This window comes from Panthera onca, chromosome C2, assembly GCF_046562875.1.
Source record: "Panthera onca isolate mPanOnc1 chromosome C2, mPanOnc1 haplotype 2, whole genome shotgun sequence".
Classification (NCBI taxonomy): domain Eukaryota; kingdom Metazoa; phylum Chordata; class Mammalia; order Carnivora; family Felidae; genus Panthera; species Panthera onca.
In genome coordinates this window covers 81,699,618-81,714,084 of record NC_138347.1, presented here as the reverse complement: position 1 = coordinate 81,714,084, position 14,467 = coordinate 81,699,618, and the positions used below count along the sequence as shown (strand labels likewise).

Here is a 14,467-nt window from a genome sequence, read left to right as displayed (position 1 = left end):
CAGAGCCATTGTGAACACAGTCCCCAAACTAGGGCTTTTGGAATAACAACGAAGACAAAAATAGCCTTTCTTTTCACCTAGGAAGGGATTGTGAATCAGAGGGTCCAAAGCTCCAGTTTCCAAACACAGAAAACACTGGGAGTCGAGGTAAAAATGGAAACCAAAATGCATCAGAAATGAAATATAGTATTCCCTCATATATTCAAGGTCAGGATGGTTTTTGAGAAAGAAGTATCTGATCATTTGGCCTCTTGTATTAGGAATGGCCCCACTCCAGCATTTTTAAAGAAAGATGTTCTTGTTTCTATTTCACTTCCTAAAGGGGTATGAAATCTAATATAATCAGTAAGAATAAATCAGCTCACTCACAAGATACTCCCAGATAATGTGCTGATCATAGCACATTATTTCAAAGTGACAAAATTCAGGATAATCTGAGAAAAGAATTCAAAAGTGACAGCTACATTTGCTGATAGGTTTATGTGAGACACACATACATGTTTTTCCAGTGTATATGTCAAAAGACCAAGACCATCAAGATCATCAAAATAAGTTATTTTGTACATTATAATGCACAGAACAACAGAGGGAAGGACAGTTTCTCAGAGAATGACCAAAAGGCATTTTGCAAAAGGTTCATATCACTCCTAGGCAGAAGGACTGGAGCCCAGTGCCTTATGTCCTTTTATTAGTTTGACCCCTCCTCTTCTTTGGTTGCAGTGGCCTCAGTGGGAGCTGTCTCTTCTAAACGTTCTGCTGACTTTTCCTCTTCCTCCTCCACCTCCACCTCCTCCTCATCCTCCTGGGAATAGAGGTCAGGTATTTCTGCATACATTCCTGCAGGACCCAGAACTGGTCTACACAGTCTGACCCCTTGACATCCTCTGTGCTATGGTAGAAGCAGGAAAAGCCTGACTTGAACTGTTCCTCATAGGGGCCACTGGCCATTCCCCGAAGACATGGGCAGTTCCAATTAATGTCTCCATTTGGCAGGATCAATCCATGCTCTTCATACGGATCATTGGGGTCATCAGCCACCAGCTCTGCTTTGCTGGAGTTTCATGGTCTTCTTTGGTCACAAATATAATTAGATCCTTCCCTTCCTGCCAGCAGTAGGCCATGGTTTGCAGCTCAGGCACTCAGACCTCCCAGCAATAGTGGTGGGGGTAGCACAAGCAGAGGAGGGCTCACAGCTGTGACCTCTGAAATGAGTCTCTTGTAGGAAGCATATAGATTATTGTTTTTTTAATCCATTCCACCACCCCCATGTCTTTTGATTAGAGCATTTAGACCATTTATATTTAAAGTAATTATTGATAGGAATGTACTTATTGTCATTTTGTTACTTTCTGTTTGTTTTTATAGTTCTTTGTTCCTTCTTGCTCTCTTTCCTTGTGATTGATGGCTTTCTGTAGTATTATGCTTGCTTTTCTTTTTCCTTATCTTGTGTGTATCTGTTGTAGGTTTTGGGCTTGTGGTTGCCATGAGATCCATATATAACATTTTAAGTATATAGCAGTCTATATTATGTTGGTGGTCACTTAAGTTTTAACACATTCTGAAAGAACTGCTTTTTTACTCCCCTGTCCACCATGTCTTACTTATATGTTGTCATATTTTACATCTTTTTGTTCACGACTTCTTTATTTCTAATTATGGCCTTTTCTTTTCCACTGAAAGAACGCTTCTTGTTAGTGGTGATGAGCTTCTTTAAATTTGTTTGTCTGGAAAACTCTTTATCTATCTTTCAATTCTGAATGATGACTTTGCCAAGTAGAGTATTTTTGGTTGTAGATTTTTTTTTTCTTTCAGTACTTTGAATATATCATGCCATTCCCTTTTGGCCTGTCAAGTTTCTGCTGAAAAATTAGCTGATAGCCTTATGGGGTTTCCCTTGTATGTAACTTCTTCTCTTTTACTATCTTTAAAATTCTCTTTATCCTTAACCTTTGATATTTTAATCATTATGTGTTATGGTGTTAACATCTTTGGGTTTATCTTGTTTGCAATTCTCTTTGCTTCCTGAACAAGGATTACTATTTCCTTCCTCAGGTTAGGGAACTTGTTAACTATTATTTCTTTAAATAAGTTTTCTGTTCCCCCTGCCTCCTTGTGAGACCCCTATAGTGCAAATATTTGTTCATTTGATGTTGTCCGACAGATAATTGTTTAAAGTTATTTCTTCTTTTATTGTTCAATGTGGATGCTTTCCATTACCCTATCTTTCAGATCTCTGGTCCATTCTTCTGTATCGCTAATGTACTGTTGATTCCTTCTAGTGGGTTTTTCATTTCAATTATTGTATTCTTCATCCCTGATAGGTTCTTTTTTATGTTTTCTCTCTCTTTGTTGACGTTCTCACTGAGCTCTTCCACTCTTCTCTATAGTTCAGTGAGCATCTTTATGATTATTACTTTAAACTCTTTATTCAGACATATTACTTTTCTCTGTTTTATTTAGTTCTTTTTCTGAGGTTTTTGTCTTGCTCTTTTGTTTGGAGCATATTCCTCTGTATCATTTTGCTTGACTTTCTGTTTGTTTCTATGAATTAGGTAGAATAGCTGCTTTTCCTAACTTGAAGGAAAGTGTCTCATTTTGCTTGATTTTCTTATGTTTGTTTCTATGAATTAGGCAGAATAGCTGCTTTTCCTAAACTTGAAGGAATAGCTCTTTCTCCTAAATTTGAAGTATGGTCGTCCCCTCTGTAGACTATGTATGCCTGGTGATTCTAGCTGTCTGTCTGGAGTCTTTGGGTGCTCCATGCTGAGGCTGCCCTAGTGGGAAGGCCAGAGCTGATGTGGATATAGGCTGGGACAGTCCCAGGGCTCTCTGTGCAGAGGGTACCTTGGCAGGACAGCTGAAGCTGAAGTGGTGCAAGTCAGGAGGTCCTGAGGTTCTCCCTACAGAGGGCACCCTAGCAGGACAGCTAAGGCTGAAGTAGGTGTGGGCTGGTGCAGTCCCTTGGCTCTCTATGCAAAGGTTACTCTGGCAGGACAGCTAAAGCTAAAATGGGGGCAAGCCAGGGTGTCCTGAGGCTCTCCATGTGTGTGTGTGGGGGGGGGGGGTTCCCTGATGGGGTGGCTAGAGTCAAAGTGGGACATGGGCCAGGAGGTCCCAGGGTGCTCTATACAGAGGATGCCCTGGGAGGACAGCTGAAGCTGAAGTAGATACAAGTGAGGGCTTCCCAGGACTCTCTGCACAAAGGGTGCCCTGGTGGGGTGGTTGGAGCCTAGGCAGGAATCAGCCAGGGTTTTCAGAGCACTCTGTGCCAGGGGTGCCCTAGCAAGCCATCTGAAGTCAAAGTTGTATGGGCCTAGAGTGTTCTGAAGTGATTTGTGCCTGTGTCATTGTGTCATGATGGCGGTAGTGAAAGCTAACAGGAGGTATCCCAGTGTGCTGTATGCTGGGGTGGCCTCAGTGGGATGGCTGGGGCTAGTTTTGGCCAGGGACCCAGGACTCGCTGAGATGAGATGCTGGCTGGGATACCTGGACCCTGCTCCTGTCCATACTATCTAAGTGGAAAAGGAACACAACTGTGGCATTAGCCATCCCTTCTGACCCTGAGAGTTCCAGCAGCTTTCCCATCACTTTGCAGGGTTCTAGGGCTGGATCTTTTATTTTTTATTTATTTATTTTTTTTAACGTTTATTTATTTTTGAGACAGAGAGAGACAGAGCATGAACGGGGGAGGGGCAGAGAGAGAGGGAGACACAGAATCGGAAGCAGGTTCCAGGCTCTGAGCCATCAGCCCAGAGCCCGACGCGGGGCTCGAACTCACGGACCGTGAGATTGTGACCTGAGCTGAAATCGTACACTTAACCGACTGAGCCACCCAGACGCCCCAGAGCTGGATCTTTTATATTCCAGTTTTTTTTTTTCCCCACAGCTTTTTTTTTTTTTTTCTGTGCCCCAGAGCATCCAGGGCTGGTGTGAACTATAGGCCCAGTGCTCACTGAGGCAACAGGCATGCTATGGCACCTGCACAGTTCTCCATCTGTGCTATCATGGTGGAGGGGGAGCCTAAACTGTGGCATTCACCAGCACCTCTGACCTGGAGAGAGTTCCAGCAGCTTCCTTGCTGTTTTACAGGGTTCTAGGGCTTCCTTTATATTCTAGTTGCCTTTTTTTTTTTAATTTGAGGGAGACAGCATGAGTGGGGGAGAGGAGCAGAGGAGAGAGAGAGAGAGAGAGAGAGAGAGAGAGAGAGAGAGAGAATCGCAAGCAGGCTCAACATTCAACACGGGGTCAAACATGGGGCTTGATCCCACAACACTGGGATCATGACCTGAGCTGAAATCAAGAGTCAGACATTCAACAGAATGAGCCACCCAGGCATCCCAGAACAGCGGCAGTTTAAAAGGGCAACTAGGGGGTGTCAGCCAGTTGAGCAACCAACTCAATTTCTGCTCAGGTCACAATCCCAGGGTCGTGGTATCGAGCCCTACGTTGGGCTCTACACTCAGTGCAGAGCCTGCTTGAGATTCTAGCTCTCTCTCCCTCCACCCCTCTCCCCACTCACATACTTTTTCTCTCTCCAAAATAAAATAAAATAATAAACTGCATCTTTTCTTCCATGCCGCAGGGCAGATGAATCTGCTCATGTTCTCCCTATACTCTCCCTCCCCTCTGCAGTTCGTAGCATGATGGGGTGGGGGAAGTTCCCTTCCTTACCATGCTTTCATCACTTTTGCCTGTTCTCTGCATGGTCTCCATATCTTTTGTTGTACAGCAGTTGTTAGTGAGTTGTATGAGTTTTTAACTATATTTTGGATAGTGACCCCTTATCAAAGATATGATTTGCAAATGGTTTCTCCTATTCTGTAGGTTGTCTTTCATTTTGTTGATCTTTACAGAAGCTTTTCAATTTGATATAGTCCCACTTGTTTATTTTTTGCTTTGTTGCATTTGCTTTTAGTGTCAAATTGTAAAAATCATCACCAAGACCATTGGTTAGGAGTTTACCCCCATGTTTTCTTCTAGTTTTGTGTTTTCAGGTGTTATGTGTAATTAATCCATTTTAGTTGATTTTTGAATATGATGTAAAATAAGGGTTCAGTTTCACTGTTTTGCATGTGGCTGTCCAGGTTTTCCAACACCTTTTACTGAGGAGACTATCCTTTCCCCATTGTATATTCTTGGTGCCTTTGATCATATATGTATAGATCTATTTCTGAGTCTCTTCTGTTCCACTGATATATGTGTCTGTTTTTTTTTTTCAACGTTTTTTTTTAATTTATTTATTTATTTTTTTTTTTTATTTTTGGGACAGAGAGAGACAGAGCATGAACGGGGGAGGGGCAGAGAGAGAGGGAGACACAGAATCGGAAACAGGCTCCAGGCTCCGAGCCATCAGCCCAGAGCCTGACGCGGGGCTCGAACTCACGGACCGCGAGATCGTGACCTGGCTGAAGTCGGACGCTTAACCGACTGCGCCACCCAGGCGCCCCTATGTGTCTGTTTTTATGCCAATACCATACTGTTTTGATTACTACAGAGTTGTAATATAATTTGAAATCAGCAATGTGATGATTCAAGTTATGTTCTTCTTTCTTAAGATTGCCATGGCTATTCTTGGTCTTTTTTGTCCCCTATAAACTTTAGGATTGTTTGTTCTATTTTTGTGAAAAGTACCATTGGAATTGCTTTGGATATTATGTACATTTTAACAATGTTCTTGTAATCCATGAGCACATAATATCTTTCCATTTATTTGTGTCTTCAATTTCTTTCTTCAGTGTCTTATAGTTTTCAGTATGCTGAAATATAGATATGTATTTTTTCAGTTTTCACCTATTCATTATATTTATTTCTGGATATTTTATTCTTTTTGATCCAGCTGTAATTCAGATTTTTAAAATTCTCTTTCTGATAGAAGTGAAATGTATTTTTGTATATTGATTTTATATTCTGCAACTTTGCTGAATCCACTTATTCTAACAGTTTTGGGTCGGATCTTTAGGGTTTTCTATATATAGAATTATGTCATCTGCAAATAGGAAATTTTACTTCTTCCTTGCCAATTTAGATGACTTTTATTTCTTTTTCTTGCCTAATTGCTGTGGCTAGGACCTCCAGTACTATCTTGAATGAAAATGGTGAGAATGGACATCCTTGTTTTGTTCCTGATCTTACAGAAAGAGTTTTCAGTTTTCCACCATTGAGTAGATGTTAGCTGTGGGCTTGTTATATATGCCCTTTATTATGGTGAGGTATGTTCCCTGTATACTCACTTTGTTGAGAGGTTTTGTCATAAACAGATGTTGAATGTTGTCAAATGCTTTTTCTGCATCCGTTGAGATGATCATATGATTTTAACCTTTCATTTTGTTAGTGGTATATCATCACAGTGAATGATTTATGAATGTTGAATCATACTTGCACCCCAGGGATAAATCCCACTTGATTGTGGTGAATGATCTTTTTAATGTATTGTTGAATGTGATTTGCTGATATTTTTTTGAGTATTTTTGTTTGTATGTTCATCAGGGATACTGGCCTGTAGTTTCCTTTATTTGTAGTGTCTTTGACTGGTTTTGGTATCAGGGTAATGCTAGCCTCATAGAATGTATTTGGGAGCTTTCTTTCATCTTCTATTTTTTGGAATCCTTTGAGGAGAATAGATATTATCTCTTCTTTAAATGTTTGGTAGAATTCATCTATGAATCTCTCTGGTCCTGGACTTTTGTTTGTTGGGGATTTTTTGATTACTGATTCAGTTTCATTACTATTAATTGGTCTGTTGAGATTTTCTTTCTTTCTGATTCACTTTTGGAAGATTGTATGTGTCTAGGAATTTATCCATTTCTTTTTGGTTATCCAATTTGTTGATGTATAATTGCTCACAGTAACAACATTTTTTAAATGCTAGAGAATATTGTCAACCCAGAATTATATTCCCAGCAAAAATATCTTTCAACAATGCAAATTAAAAGATACTTTTTGCACATTAAAAATCAGTTAATTTTTTTACTGGGGCTCTCCAATAAGAAATGCTAAATGAAGTTTTCAGACAAAAGGGAAATGATCCTAAGATGGAAGGAAGGAATGAAGAACATTCATCTTTAGGAAGGAATGAAGAACATAAAAATGGTAAATATCTAGATAAATATAGAAGACTATTTTCTCCCTTTTAATTGTTTAAAGATAAGACTGTTTAAAACAAAATTTAACAATTTTGTGGGATTTATAAGGTACACAGAAGCAATACAAATGGCAAGTGTTGCATAAAGGATGATGGGAGTGGGTAAGTAAATGGACCCATGTAGTTTTAAGGTTCTTCCTTTTACATAAAGGGATACAATATAAACTCTAAATTAAGCTGCATATGTTAAGGATGCCTACTGTAAACCCTAGAACAGCACTGAACAATAATGCAGAGTATGTAGTGAAAAAATTAATAGGTTAAAAGTATTTAAATATTTAAAGGACAGAAAACATCAAACTGAAGGAATTAACAAAAAGCAGACCCTTCAGTGCCTCTAGGACAAAGTCCAAGAGGCTTCCATGGCCTGGCTCCTGCCAACTTTTCTGGCCTCATCTCTCTGGCCCACTAAGCATTCCCCATATTAAGTTGTCTCTACTTCCCCCCATTCTCCCTCTCCTGTCTTCTTCCTCTCTTATCATCTCCTGCAAGGGACATCTTTCCCACAGTCCTTTCCCTTGGCTTACTCTTCATTCTTCAGGCCTCAGCAAGGTGACACTTATTTCAGAAAGCCCTTCTGGGCCAGGTTTTCCTTTCTGTGTCATCCATTGCCACCCCCCCCATCCCCCCCACCCCCCGCCACACACACACACACACACACACACACACACACACACACCCTTCATCACTTCACTCACCTGGATTCTCTGAAATTTCTGGCTCATTATTCTGTGTCCCTAAACTGAACTTCACAAGGGCAGGGATATGTATGGCCTCTTCTGCTCACCATTCTGTGCCATGGCCTGCAAAGTGCTCAGCTCATAGTAAATATTCAGTAAACATTTGTCAAGTGACTAAAAGAGTGATTAAATGAATTAGTAGAGAAGGTGGATAGTGATTTTTCTGCCTAAGAGGGAGTCCCTATGCTGAGGAGGTACTGTCACAAAAAATAGCAGCAAGGGGAGCTGAGGGAACAAGCCTGTCAGAAGCACTGAGGCAGTGCATGTTGGCGTGAAAGATAACCAAGTTGAATCATTGAATAGAAAAAGCACAGGATGATATGAGTAGCATGCTGTCAGTTGTGTGATACAGGTATAGTCTACTTCCTGAAGGATGTACAAGAAATTTGTAATAGTGAGCTTCATTGTGGAGGAAGGAAAATATTTTCAATTTGTACAGTGTTCATGTACTGCTATTTTAAGATAAATAAGATTTGAGGCACCTGGGTGGCTCAGTCAGTTAAGTGTCTGACTTCGACTCAGGTCATGATCTCATGGTTCATGAGTTCGAGCCCTGTGTCAGGCTCTCAGAGCCTGGAGCCTGCTTTGGATTCTGTGTCTCCCTCGCTCTCTGCCCCTCCCCCACTCATGCTCTGTCTCTCTCAAAAATAAACATTTAAAAAAATAAAAATAAATAAAATTAAAAACAAGTAGATTGTGAATGTAAAGATTTTATGTGTAGTGCTAGCCATAATTGGAATAAATAAAAAACAACCTGCATGTCTGTATTAGGATTTTCCAGAGAAACAAAGCCAATAGTGTGTATATGTGTATAAAAAGATTTATTATAAGGAATTGGCTCATGCAGTTATGGAGACTGGCCTAAGTCCTAAGATCTGCACAGTGACTTGACATGCTGGAGACTCAGGAAGAACTGATTTTAGTTTGAGTCTAAGGAAATAAAAAGCTGATGTCCTAATTCAAAAGTGGACAGACAGAATTTTCTTACTTAGGGTACAGTCAGCCTTTTTCTATCAGTCCTTCAACAGATTAGATGAGGCCCACCCACACTAGAAAGGGCAGTCTGCTTTACTTATTGTATCAATTGAAATGTTAATCTCATCTAAGCACATTAACATTCAGAATAATGTTTGACCAAATATTACCTGGGTATTCCATGGCTCAGTCAAGTTGACACATAAAATTAACCATCCCAATGTCCTACAGTAGGGTAATAGAATATAACACAGGCCTTAAAGTGCTAATTGTAAAGGCTAGGGAAAATGAGCATGGTAGGAAACTAAGTGGAAAAAAAAACCACGGAATACTGGATTGTACCTACAACTGCAACTGTGAAATATGTGCATGCATGGATAAAGAATAGAAGGGAATAGGAAGACATAGAAGTAGCTTTTGTGTTAAGTTGCTGAGATTATGGAGAAGATTTTTCCTTACATTTTTCCTTTAGTTTTTTAATAATATAATTTTTTAAATGTAAGAAACCAGAAATCCCAGATGTAAGATTGTACAGGAGGATGGAGTAGTAGTAAAAAAAACAGTGCCTGACACATTGTCTGTACTAAAATAACTATTGAATGAATGAGCAATAGTTACTGTCCTCAGCTGGCTTCCCCAGAAGCAGACCATGGGACAAGGATTTGAGTGCAAGTAATATATTTGGGAGGTGATCACTGGTAGGGCATAGAGAAGTGAGACTGGGAAGGGAAAGAAGCCAATACAGTGCTCTTTAATGAGAAGTATGACTGGTGACTATTGACTAACAATCCATTGGAGACCTCTGGGACAATATGTAGAATTGGCTTCGCTTTGTTTCACTCAGAACAAGAAAGAAGGAGTTTTAATCTAAAGACTCCCATTGGTTGAAAGGGCTGCTTCTGGGGGCATTAATTCCTTGGCATTTGTAGCCTACCCCAAGCTAGGGCTGATCGCACTTCTGTGGCTAGAGAAAGCCTGCAGGCAGTCACAGGTGCTTGAAGTGAGTAGCTGTTAGTTATATGGGAACAATGAGTGCTAAGGGCAGGGAGCGGGCACTGACAACATCTGCAAAAGTTACTGTCATTGAACACCTATGATTCAGGCACTTGGTGAACATTGTCTCCAATCCCCACCCCAGTTTTACAAGATGATTATTCTATGTTTCAAGTGAAGAAACTGAAGCTCAGAGAGGTTGTGACTTACTCAAAGTCATGCAGGGCAAGGTACTTGAACTATAAGCCTACTATGTTTTTCACTTCCTCCTGCTATCTCCCAGTAAACTCGGCACTGGAAACTTCCTAGATAAACTCAACAAAAATTTTTTAAAAATAGACAATAAAAACCAAAATGGTGACAGTTCAAAGTAGCAATTTAGTTAGATCCGCTTCAAAACAGCACACCTGTCTGTGCCCACCTGTGCAATCCATAAGGATTGAAATCTCTGACAGAAAGAGAAAGCACAAAAAAGAGGACATCTACCAGGGCAGAAGCAGCATTCCCAGCTAAGAATAAGGCTGGGGTCAATAAACTTGTACTTACTACTTTCTGAGAGCTCAAAGAAGAAATCATGACTGCAGAAGGAAATTTATGGGTACTATTAGAAGAGCAAATCTGCCTTTGTTACTTTCTCCCTCTGAATCCTTCAGTGACTCCCAACTGCCTTCAGTATTCCCTCAGTAGAGCATACGAGTGATTCAAGATTTGGTCTCTGCCGACCTTTCTATGCTCATCTACCCCTCACTCACAGCCATGTAACACCACCTGCAGTCCTCCCACTAGCCCAGCTCTGTCACACCCCAGACCACTTGTGAAGGCTGGTTCTATTACCCTGAATTTTCTTTTCTTCTCTTTTCCACCCAGCTAATTCCTACTCGCTATTCAAGGCTTAGTCACTATGTTTTTTACTGAAGTTTCTTAATCTTTAAAAAAAACATACCCTTGGGGAGCCTGGGTGGAGCCCTGCTCATGTGCTCTCTCTCTCTCTCTCAAAAATAAATAAACGTTAAAAAAAAATTTAAACCATACCCTTAGCTGATATATGTATGTGTATGTATGTCTGCATTTCATACCAGCCTTCCCCTGAGACTCTGATTATTCCTCTTTGAGAATTGCTGATACGCAGAATATATCCTCTACATCTGAATATCTATCATCTGGAGTGATTTTGTATTTACTTTATGTAGTCTGTCTTGTCAGAACCATACTTTTTCACTTCCTCATTTATCAAATAATGTTAATATTGAATGCATTTTTTTGAGCCTTTGCCCTTCAATGCAAAGATTCCCCATCAGCTTCCATACTCCTTCCTCCGACCCACACCAGATGGGAATTACTATTCTATGGGAAATTTCTCAAGATGTCAGCCTAAGCTAGGTGGCGCTTTCCTGTACACAGATTATCTTATATATACACCTTTATATTAACCCTTTCATGCTGTTGTGAATGTGTGGATATAATTAGTAATTTTCCACTGAGTTCTTTTTTTTAAAGGGAATAAACATATTAAGTTTCCACCAAGTTCCAGGCACTGTCTTAGTTAAACGAGTAATCCTCAGGAGGAAAAAGAGGACAAGGGCCTATGTAATTTTTCAAGCAAGGTTCCAACTAGTTAGTGATGAAGCTGTGATTCTAGGTGCAGTTTGCCTGATATTGGAGTCTATGCTCATTCATTAAAGTGCATTTGTGCTTGAAGGAAAAGCTGTGTCTAAGCTCTGCATCTGTGTGCTCAGCACTGTGCCTGAAACAACCAGACCCATAATATTTTGGGGGTGAATAAATGAGCCAAAGACATCAAGCAAAGTAATACAAATCTGAATAGATATCACTGAACAAGTAAGTGATGAATCCACACCAACCCAGAAACCTAAATCTCAGGGCATGTATACGAAAAGATGCAAAACAAACCCACATTAGAGGGAGAGGCCACAGTAAGAGCTCCAGTCGACAGACTCCACAGAGCCCAGCCTCAAGGCATCCCAGGTAGGCCACCAGACATATGAGTGAAGAAACCATTAGTCTCAATGAGGCCCCAGACATGTGGAGAAGAGATAAGCCCATTCTGCTGTGCCCTCCCTGGATTACTTACCCACAGAATGCTGTGCATAATAAAATGATTACAGTTTTACACCATCAAGTGTGGGGTGATCTGTCACATAGCAATAGAATAATCAGAAAAATATCCATTCATTCCTTTTCAAGATACCTCTTTGTCAGGTGTTTAAAATTTTTTTAAAAAGATAGAATTTTGTGAGTTGCAAATAGAAACTGAGAAATAACTTTTAGGAACCTATGATAAGAGTGACTTTAAGACCTGTCCTTGCGATGTTGGATAAGAAGAAATCTAAGAAAACTGAGTTATTGTATAGTAAGTTTGACTTTTCTGTTTGAAGGCAGAAAGAAACCATGGCATGACTTACAAAATCACCCACATTCAGAATTTCTATCATATCCCTGACTTGTAAAGATCACAGTAAGAACAGTGGAAATCAAAAAGCACATACGTGGAGAATAAAAATAAAGATACAGAGACTCAAAAGAGTTAAGTGAATTTAAACATTAACAGAAGGGGAATTTTAATATTGTAGATATAACCCAGCCAAGGGCACAGTCCATTAGTAGGTCATGAAATCAAGTTAGTAGCTCTTGACCAGCTTTTTTATTTTTAAATTAAATATAATATACTATAACATAATGGAATAGAAAACATCAGGGGTGCCTGGGTGGTTCAGTCAGTTAAGCATCTGACTTCAGCTCAGGTCATGATCTCGTGGTTCAGGAGTTCAAGCCCTGTATCGGGCTCTGTGCTGACAGCTCAGAGCCTGGAGCCTGCTTCTGATTCTGTGTCTCCCTCTCTCTCTGCCCCTCCCCGACCTGCACTCTGTCGGTCTGTCTGTCTGTCTCTCTCTCTGCTCCTCACCTGCTCACACTCTATCTCTCTCAAAAAAACCAGAACATTTAAAAAACATTTTTTTAAAGAAAACACCAGAGTTTCATCATAAGGTTGCTTAGCAAAAATGCCATATTGCACCAATTGCAATGAATGGGGTTAGAGAGAGGGATGTGATGAATTCATGAGCTCATTAGCACTGGGTCATTTGATCTTTTGTTCCCTGGTATATTGTGATAAATTTGACTATCAGAATGGAAGGGTTAATGTTGTATAGTTGCAGCTAAGTTTGAAGCAAAGTTTAGTATGATTTTATTTGCTGTTGGCAGAATTATTGATACTTTCTAATGGATTTTAGATAAGAACTTTGTGTTTTTCAGAAAAGGCATTATTATCAATGCAATATATTGAGTTTGTAATGATTGTAGCATTTTAACTGAACTTGTACCAAATGCTTTAAAATTGATTATTTAAAGAATAAAATTTATTGTTTAATAGTAAAAAATGATGAAGTGAAAAATAGAGGCACGTTCAAGTTTAACTGGTGAACATAATTGTTAATGGTCCAGCATTATGTGCAGCTCTATTAAGAATTACACTAGTGTTTCTGTAGATCATCCACATCATCAAAGTTGGAAGCTTAACGTTGGTGAGAGACCAACACAGGTTCTAATGAGAGACAGATAGGGTTCCCAGCTTGTTCTTGCTCCTCCTGTCAGCCTCCCTGACTTCAGGCCCAGCACCAGATGCAGGGGTAACTGATTGACACTGACTGCTTACCCAACTAGTTCCCAATTATGTTGGGTATAAGTCTTATAATAAATCCTTTATATCACCGAAAGTGGTTCTTTCCTGATTGAACCCTATCCAATAGCTCTCCTTTGTTTCTTTTCTTTTTTTCCTAGCAATTCACTTATCCTGCAGAGTTTTCCATAGTCTGGATTTTGGATTTTGCTGATTGTGTCCCTGTAGTATTGCTTACCATGGTCCTCTGTCCAATTTATTTCCTGTAAATTGGTAATTAGATCTGCAGGCTTCATCAGATTGAGGTTCAGTTTTGGGGGTGGGAGGCAAGATATAAATAGGTGTATTTTTCTATCAGGAGGTATATAATGTCTCGTCATCTCTTTATGTGATACTAGTAATCACTGACAATCAATACCAAGACCCATCATTTCATTATTATTTGCGAAATGGCAATGTTATCTCATTCTTCACTTATTTTTTTTAATGTTTTTATTTATTTTTGAGACAGAGACAGAGCATGAGCAGGGGAGGGGCAGAGAGAGAGAGGGAGACACAGAATCCAAAGCAAGCTCCAAGCTCTGAGCTGTCAGCACAGAGCCTGACATGACGCTCGAACTCACGGGCTGTGAAATCATGACCTGAGCCGAAGTCAGATGCCCAACCTCCTGAACCACCCAGGTGCCCCATCTCATTCTTCACTTATTATCTGCCATATTTATATAAAGAGAAATTTCTCTTCAACTGTTTGTTTACCCTCAGGTACAGTTTGTACAGGAAAAAACAAGATAAAAAACAAGATTTCAAAAGAATATTTTGATTCCCTAGCATCTTCCAAAGGTGACTAATAAGTTTTGTTGTTGTTTTTTAAAGGATCATTACAAACTCATGAACATATTTGAAGTATTTCAAATAATTCCATTCTTTTTTTTTTAATGTTTGTTTTTGAGAGAGTGCATTTGCGCAAGCAGGGGAAGGACA

The 14,467-nt window shown here is 39.8% G+C and overlaps 1 pseudogene; it reads right to left on the bottom strand.

Moving 5' to 3' along the window:
• Nucleotides 1–688: 688 nt before the first annotated feature.
• Nucleotides 689–1,121, bottom strand: LOC132682741 (mitochondrial intermembrane space import and assembly protein 40 pseudogene; annotated as a pseudogene).
• Nucleotides 1,122–14,467: the final 13,346 nt, after the last annotated feature.